Below are 9029 nucleotides of genomic sequence, written 5' to 3'. Positions count from 1 at the left end.
TTATTATCAATAGATTCACCCTAAAGTATATTTTCTTAATATGTCAATTTGATATTGTAGATGTAAATATTTTTTTCTAAATATTTGGTCAAAGTTTGTAAGGTTTGACTTTTGACCAATCCTTAGACGCCTTATATTTTGGGGCGGAGTGAGTATTAGCTATGTAGAAATTCCGCTACTACCTCCATCCGTACATAGATGTCTTAGATTTGTTAAATGTCGAATATATGTAGACAATATTTAATATATAGGTGCATCCAAATCTCTTCTCTACTATTAAATTGCAATCGGTACGGCGCGTCGTACGTCGTCGGTTGTTTTGCATTCGGACTCCTCACAAATCTAGAGAACAACCCGCAGTCCATCTTTACCTCATCCATAACGTCACCGGACTTTCCCCGATTTCACCACGCAGCAGAAACGACGGCCAGGTCAACGACACGGTTGGGAATAGAGAGTAGCCGCCGCCGTGGAGAGCTTGGGGGCAGAGACCCACGCTGGTGCGGCGACGCGGGTCATCGACGAGGCCGAGCCGGGATGCAGCGAGGAGGGAGGAGGTGGCGCTGGCGTCGGGAGCACATGAGAGGAGGGCGACGGCGCCGGGGACGAACAGAGCGCGTGGCTGCGGCGGTTGCCGGCGGAGGCAGGGCAGCGCCATGGGAGGGAGAGCAGGGTGCGAGAGGGAGCCAGGGAGGAGCTCGAGCGCTCGCAAACGAGGGAGTCGCGAGGGGAGGCTGGCATCGCTCGATGCGGTGATTTGGGGAAAATAGCCTATATCTCAGTCCGCACGGGAGAAGAACCTTATCCCTTTGGCAGTTTCTCATTCTTTATAACTATATAATATATGTCAAATCTCTTGCTGCGCTGATTGCCGCTAGCTGTGCGTGTGTGATTTGCTGCATTACTAGCTCTGTGCACCTTTTGTCGAAAGTATGCATTGCTACCTGCTGCTTTGTTGCTAAATTATACGTGTCTTTGTTGCTAGATTAGATATAGATTAAATAAAAGTACTTTAAAAAACAGACTCTAATAGTAGATTAAGTAGAAGAAAATTAAAATTACTTCTATAAATGTTCCTAGACTACCCGGCCAGGGAGATGGTCTCCAGGGGGCAGTCTTCGTTGGCCGTTCGATCCACTCTGAACTGCCCCACTTTCTACTCCAGCCGTTAGATTCAGTCATTTCTTTCTTCACTCGTTCAGCTTGTAAGTGAGTCCATGACATGTGGGGTTGAATACGTGTCTGGTCCAGCGGTCGGAGGCAGCCACGCGCTATCGCCAGCGTCACCATCATTTTCCTGTACGGTGAAAACCTAGATCGGTGAAAACCACTTCCCCAATCCCCGCATCCTCTCATCCTCCCCAATCCCTGCATCCTCTCCTCCTCCCCAATCGGCCGCCCCCTCTTCCCTCGCCCACCAATCGCTCGGCGGATGGGGTCCCCGGAAGCTCGTCGTGAAGCGAGCGAGGAGGTTGAGGTCGAGCAAGCGCGGCGGTCGGCCGGCCGCGCGGCGCGGACGCGTAGGAGGAGGCGCGCCTGGCCGAGGACGGGCGGGAGGAGGCGGCGCGACAGCGGGTGGCGGACGCGGTCCCCGGGAGCTTCTCGTGACGCAGCAGGAGGTTGAGGTCGAGGCAGCGTTGGTGGTGCCGGGCCGCGACGGACGCGAAGGAGGAGGCGCGCCTGGCTGAGGTCTGGCAGGAGAGGCGGCGCGGCGGCGGACGGGGTTCCCGGGGAGCTCCTCGCTATGCTGCAGGAGGCCAGGTGTGCCGCCGGCAGGCGACGGTCACGGCCGGTCGCGGGTGTCGCCGCGTGGATGCCGTGTCAGTCGTCGCCGCCGCGGCTCCTCCAGGTGACAGTCGGCCGCGTCCGTCGTCGTGCGATGAGGAGGTGGGCGGGCGCTGCTTCGGGTCGACGCCGCCGTCGTGGCTCCTCCACACCATGGCCGACGTATGCTCGGCGGCGGCCTCCGACGAAACCCTAGCACCCTTTCGTGGGCGGCGACCACGACCAGGCCGGCGAGCCTCATGCGAGGAGCGCGCCTAGCGGTTGGACGGCGGCGGCCTCTGCGGAGATCGGAGCCGAGGGGATCCCCACTCTCCCTCGTTCATATCCTCGGCGCCGGCTTCCTTGAGGTACGTTTCAGCCTCCGATTCTCTCGTGTGCCGCGTCCTCTTCTCCCCACATGAACAACAGCTGTAGATGGCTGCTCAGATCAAGCGCTGAAGGCGTCCATCGTCATCGTCCCGGTCGATGACTCGAATAAGATACTTTCGTTTAGTAGCGATGACTCGAATATTGCCTTCTACACCTATTTTAGTTGTAAATGAGCTCAGACATGGCTCTTCTTCTAGGGGTACCGTTTTATGCTATTTTATATAAACCTCGGTACCATGATATTAATTGTTTCGTTGTTCATTGGAAGTTCTTTACCCTGAGATTATAATATGCTCGTAATCCAAGCATCCTTTAATTTCTGTTGTTTTCAGATGAGGTTGAGGATCATTCAGCATATGCATTTCACGGGCATACAGTACGACCTCATTGAACAAACTAACTTACGATGTCTTGTGGCTATGATTATATGTTTGCACCAATAAGTTTGATACACCATGTCCCGGAGTACCTTTGCACTGGAAAACACTTATATTAACAGCTGATCTTGATATGTTGGGTACAGATGAGGTATTTGCTGCTGCGTGCAGTCCTGTAGACGCATCGCTTGTTGTTTCTGGAGGTAAAGATGACAGAGGTTTTCTTTGGAGGATTGGATCTGCAGAGGATGTTCAAGAGCTGTCTGGTATTGTCGACTCATCTTCTTAGTCTAATTGGGAATTCCTTAGTCGACTTTTTCTATGTCAATGTTACCCGGACTATCTCTATGCTTCGTCACTATTACAATATTAGTTCTTAAATGTGTGTATTCTATTTATTTTATCTAAAACTCCAAAAGTATTATAGATATATTGCAGCAAGTCTTTTTCATTATTTTTTGTTTGGGAATATCTTCATCTTTATGTTCGTGTTGCATCAATTTATATACCTTAATTGTTTTGATGGATGCCTAGATTTTTGTATGAAGCTTACATAATATCTGTTACCGATACAGGACATAGGGATACTGTCTGCACTGTGGATTTCAGTTCAGATGGAAAATTGGTGGCTTGTGGAGGTATGGATGGACAGATAAATGTATGGAATACAGCTACACGAACACTTCAGGGAACCCTTGAGAGCTCTGAATCAGGCTTTGAGGTGAGATGATGCTGTGGTCACTTTCATCCATTTAGTTGAACATATTCCATAACTCCTTGTTTCGTGCTCTTAAGCTGTATCTAGGTACTCGTTTATTAATTACATGTTATGGTTTTGTAGTGGCTTAAATGGCATCCGCGATGTCACTTGATAATTGCCGGATCAGAAGACTGTAATATATGGGTGTGGAATGCCGACCACAATGCCTTTCCGAGTATATTTGCTGGCCACAGTAGCACAGTGACATGTGGTGACTTTACCCCTGATGGTAGTGAGCTCTTCTTTTGTTTAGTTATATATGTATGTTAAAGGATCAGGCTGCCTCTTAATATGGTATACAATACATCACCCCAATGTGGACTTTATTGAGTCCTGTTCTTTGGAATGCCTCACATGCAATTTTTCACCTGTATGTAGCAATTTTTTTGGTTATCAATTCAGAGCTTCTTCATTATCAATTCATATTTCAGAGAAACATATGGATCATGGTACTTATATTTCTGCTACTAAGTTGTGTTCTAAGTTAATTTCAGTGAAACTAGAAGTTGATGATAAAAATAATAAAGGGAAAATAGCGAGAATGGCTTCGTGATGCTTTAACATCTTATATCTTTTTCACCTGTTTACTTTAGAAGTTTAGATCCCAGATGTATCATACCCATTTTAGCTAATTCAGGTGTTTTTGTATGAAGGTAAGCTTATTTGTAGCGGATCAGATGATGCAACATTGAGGATATGGGACCTTGAAAGTGCACAATGCAGACATGTTGTTCGGTGTAAATTACTGTCTATGTTGTAATTACCATATGTTCATATGGTTGTTTTTGTGTATTCTCTGTCAACCCTGAACTTCATTGTCCAATCTTTTTACCTCAATCTAGGTCATGGCTATCACACTCAAGGATTGACATGTTTAGCTATTACATGGGACTCCCAGTCCATTGTTAGTGGCTCTCAGGACAATTCCGTGTGCATTGTGAATATAAACTCAGGCCAGGTGGGTGTATGTCATGATTTTGCACTATTAATTTAGCAAAAAGGTCGATGAATCACTCCCATCCATGCTGAATGAGCTTTGTATCCTTCTCTTCCAAGTTGGCTTATAATATTAAGTATTTGATGCAGTGTGTGGTTCTAACTATTGTTTGCATGGTAGATCATGTAAAAATAATATAATTATGGATTTCCTTATTTTTGCTTGTAGGGATTTCTGCAGTTTTGTTTGTAAGATATACTGCAAGATTTGTTTTCTTAGGAAAGTCGCATGTACTCTGTTGATAGTTTTTAAACTTTGGAACATGTGCCATGGAAGGTAAGATAAGCTCTGATTTGTGTGTAACAAGTGTTGTTGGTTCTTTTTGCAGGTTGTTGGTTCATTAGTGGGCCACACTAACTCGGTCGAGTGCATGGGCATCTCACCAAGGTACTTTTTCGTGATACATTTCTTGGATTGTTGGACTCTGTATGGTAACATTGCCTTCATATTGACCTAGCTAACCATGCCCCTGTTTTCTGCAGGTATAACTGGGTGGCCACAGGGAGCATTGATTAGACTCTCATTATCTGGGACCTCACTCATCAAGCGATTCGATCCACTTGCGAGCATGATGTGGGTGTAGAAATCAATGGACCTTTTCTATTTCTCTTGTATTTTCATGGCATCATGAACTTACTGCTGGTGGTGGTGTTTGATAAGCAGGAGGGCGTGACGTGCCTGGCGTGGCTGGGTTCGTCGAAGTATGTAGCATCAGGATGCGTCGATGGCATGGTGCTCATCTGGGACAGCCTCTCTGGTGAGTTGGCTCGTGTGTTCAGCGGGCACCGCGAAGCCGTGCAGTCTCTGGCCATCTCCGCGGACGGCAACTCCCTCATCTCTGTCTCCTCTGATAAGTCTGCCCGCGTTTTTGACATTTCCATGTTCAAGTAAAGATATATGTATCAGCAAGCCAAGCAAGACTGGCTTCCTCAGCTTGGATGGTCAGGATATGTACTTGTATGGGAGTGGGACCTCTGAACTTGGAACTGGCCTTTGAGATGTAGTCAGCAGTGCAAGCCTGCGATGCTCTTACGCTCTTTATTGATCTCTGCCGCTGAAGAATGATCCTTAGTTTCATTAGCTATATTGATGTCTTCTTTTTGAGGGTATGTTTGGAGCTTGCGTCAAATTTTATTTCTATTTGCTGTTGTCTTTGGATTTCTGTTTCTATTTTCAGCAAAATTGCGAATCTTTGTGCTCTTTGCTTAGCTTCCGGTCTAAGCTCTCATAGCTGCACTGCCTTCTGGCATTGAAATGTCTGGTACATCACAAGCTATATTTGAGCTCTTGACATAAGTGCATTAGTCTCTCGTGAATAGAGTCAAGCTTTGTGTCTGCCTTCTTGTGTTACTATTGTTCAAATGTAGGCATGAGTTGCCATACTTGATAAGGAAGAGAATATATGAAGCTAGGCCAAAGCTAGGGTGAATTTTTTTATTTCTCTGGTTGAACTTTCCTGGCTTATTTGGTTCTTCCCGATGTGTCGCCCAGGTTGAAAAAAATTCCTATCGTGCACTCATTCTTATTTCTTAGGACCGGCAGTGCTGCCAACTCGTGTGGGGCGGGCTAGAAACCAAACTAGACGGTGTATGTTTATAAGGTAGACCAGCGGTGAGTGCACCTATCTTGTGCACCTATCTTGTGATGTTGCCAGCGGCAAGGGTTGGTGTCTCCCGTTTTCTCCGACTAATGAAGAATCTGAGAATGCTCTCAACAATATTCTTCTGTTATACACTCATAGTCTCTTGTTACCTACTGCATTTCCAGTGAGCCATGCTGCTAAAGGTTTATGGACATCCAAGCCTTTAGCTTTGTGCTGATCATAAGCCACTGCATTTCCAGTGGGCCATGCTGCTGAAGCTTTAGCCCTCAAAAGAAGATTCAAAGAGGCTGCACATGTTCAATGTCAGGTACATCTCTCAAATCTGCACTATAGATTCTACACTTCTATACTTTCAATATGCCATTGGTTTAATGTTTTTCAGATTAAACCTGATGTGCTGGTTATTAAACTAAGCAGCAATATATCTACTATACATGTTGTTGGCAGTGTGATGTCGTATTTTTTTTTAGAAAGAATAGTCATTGGTATCCCTTTTTGTCCATGATGAAGAATTGGCAGCTTTTGCTGCGTGTGCTTCCAACCAGGCTGGGTGATGAAGCACTTAAGGCACCAGAACCATTAAAGAGCACTTGGGAGATATCTGCAAACAAATGTAAGAGCCACGAACAACATTAAAAGAAGTCTGAACTGAATACAAGAATTGAGGGAAGAAAGGGTTATAGTGCTAAGGGAAAATTAATCAAGAGAGAAATTCTAGCTAGAGGGCACCTTTGCTGGAGGAAAGGAGGAGGAAAGAATCTGGACGATGGTACACGATGCAGAGCATATAATATAGGCGGTGTATAAGAAGCTAAATTGATCCAACTTTATGCTGCTCCTTGTGAGGTGTGTTTCAGGTGTTTTCTGTAGGCTCTAAGTTGTTATTGTAAGTATTCAAGTGATTATTCTGTTTATTTTTTATATTTATTTTGGTAGACATGAGTTATGAATTGATCTCAGAAACAGAACCTATACAAAATCATGGCAACTATGAGTTTCAATCTAAGAAGATCTCAGATAATTAGTTGGGCCAAATTACATTGAGTTGTGCTCACAGCTTACACAGGTGCCATTTTTGACTCGGTATTGTGATCTTTAGGGAAAAATAGAATTTTTTTCAGAAATGTTGCTGATCAAGCATGTTGTCTGAATCGTATTTTCTTACTTGCCTTGCTTCTATTTAGTGAGTGATTTTTCTTGATTGAGTTATCTATTTATGTATTGATTCAAGTCTTCTGGGAAAATTTAGTGCCATATTTAGTACTAAAAAACGGCCATCATGCCATCATTATGCCATTATGATTTGGTTAGGGTCGTACGTGTCTCCTTTTTGTTTGATGTTAACTTGGTTGTGATTTAATGGATTGTCTTTAAGGAATGTGATGAGGCGCTGAAATGATTTTTGGACTATACATTTCATTATGAGAATAGTAGTCGAGTGCTGTAGACAGGCAAGTTGTACATTTGCCACCATGATAAGTCGGGTGTTTTGTCGTTTAAGGCTGAATTTTTGGCGAATGTGACAGTCTTGGTGAACTGGAGCAAGTAGCAGTACCGGATGTGGTACTTATGCTTCGATTTTTTTTACATTTCAATACCAGGTTTACATCCTCTAGAAATGTACTTTTATTTAAGATGTTGCTTGCATTCAGCTACTTTCATGCTTGGATTTCCATTTGGGTATTTATTCGGATAGTGTCCTTTTTGTGCCCTTCGTTCACTTTTCCATGATAGGCTGGAAAGTGACTTGCATGAATCCTTCTATAGGATTGATGGTGATGTTTCGATGTGGTGATTCTCGCTGGGTATTATTGATTCTATCATTCAAGAAATCAAGGTAGTCACTTGTCCGATGTGTTTGCGGACGTTGTTTGTACATAAGGTAATGTCTACACGGTCTCCTCCTTTTCTAAGTGCCTCTCGTTGCAATGGTTACTGCCTCTCCTAATTACCAATGTGTATGCAATTTGCTGCTGATTTGCGGTATTTCATTCTCTGTGCCTTTCTTTTCTTTCGCGTATCTCATTAGTTTCGGATATGGCGGTCAATTTCTTATCTTCGGTGTTGGTACACTATACTTATTCTTTGTCCTTTTCTATGATTACCAGGCCCTTTTCTGCTGCTCCTTGTATCGACCGACGCCGATAGTCGGTGTGCCTTATCGATACATCGTTGAGTTAATCAACCGGGCTAATCGCCTTGACGTAAGCTTCTTCACTTGGACATGTGGGTCGCTGATAGTTAGTGTGCCTTATCCGTACATCGTCGAGTTAATGAACCAGGCTAATCGCCTTGACGTAAGCTTCTTCACTGGACCTGCGGGTTCCGTGCTACGTTCTCAAGCTGATGTGATTCTTTTGCTATCTGTCTCCACATTGCCACATAACTATATTGAACTATATTGTCTGCTGTAGTATCAACCTCATGTGCTAGCTGAGTAAATACCTATGTAGAGGCTATTTTGTGTAGGCGGCATTTCGAAAGACATGCTTTTGTAAGTAAATCCTCTGGCCGGTAGAGGAGATTAATATGACCATCTCTTGGCAAGGTCTTATGGCCAAGCTATGGGCTAAAACTTTATGTACCAGTATGCATGGTATAGACTATTGCCCAGACCTGAACTTTTATCTACTTCTATGAATGGCACGGATTATTGCCCACGACTGTTTGTTTTTGCTGATGTATTTTACATATGTTTGCTTCAATGCTATAGCTGGTTTTTTAGTGACCATTATTTCATATACACCCTGAAGGAACATTCATTCAATGTATTAGCTATCATTGGTCTGAGAACAATAATAATATACCCTGGCCGATACCTTCCGTTCTTCCGGCATGGGCATGTGGTTGCTTCAAACAAAACCATAGTTAGTATGATCAATGCTTCAGTGCTGCGCACCCTGGTTACTTAGGACACTGGCTTATTTGAGGGGCAGTTCCAGCAAACACTCTGTCTCTGATAGGTGCAATTTGGTGTGTCAATCTACTATAACTGATGTCAATAAGATGAATCAACTGAGTTAGGTTGATTGAATTTCACATGAAACGGGAACTGTTTGCCGGGCATCTCTCTGCATGTTTATCTCTCTGCTGAAGTAAATTAGGAAAATTTTCACATTAGGTTGCTTATTTGATCAT

The 9029-nt window shown here is 44.2% G+C and overlaps 1 pseudogene; it reads left to right on the top strand.

Annotated features, from left to right (window-relative positions):
• Positions 1 to 2560: 2560 nt before the first annotated feature.
• Positions 2561 to 7302, top strand: LOC124664382 (annotated as a pseudogene).
• The last annotated feature ends 1727 nt before the right edge of the window (positions 7303 to 9029 follow it).

This window comes from Lolium rigidum, chromosome 1 (assembly GCF_022539505.1).
Source record: "Lolium rigidum isolate FL_2022 chromosome 1, APGP_CSIRO_Lrig_0.1, whole genome shotgun sequence".
Lineage (NCBI taxonomy): Eukaryota > Viridiplantae > Streptophyta > Magnoliopsida > Poales > Poaceae > Lolium > Lolium rigidum.
The sequence above is the reverse complement of the archived record's forward strand: the minus strand, read 5'-3'. Positions and strand labels throughout refer to the sequence as shown.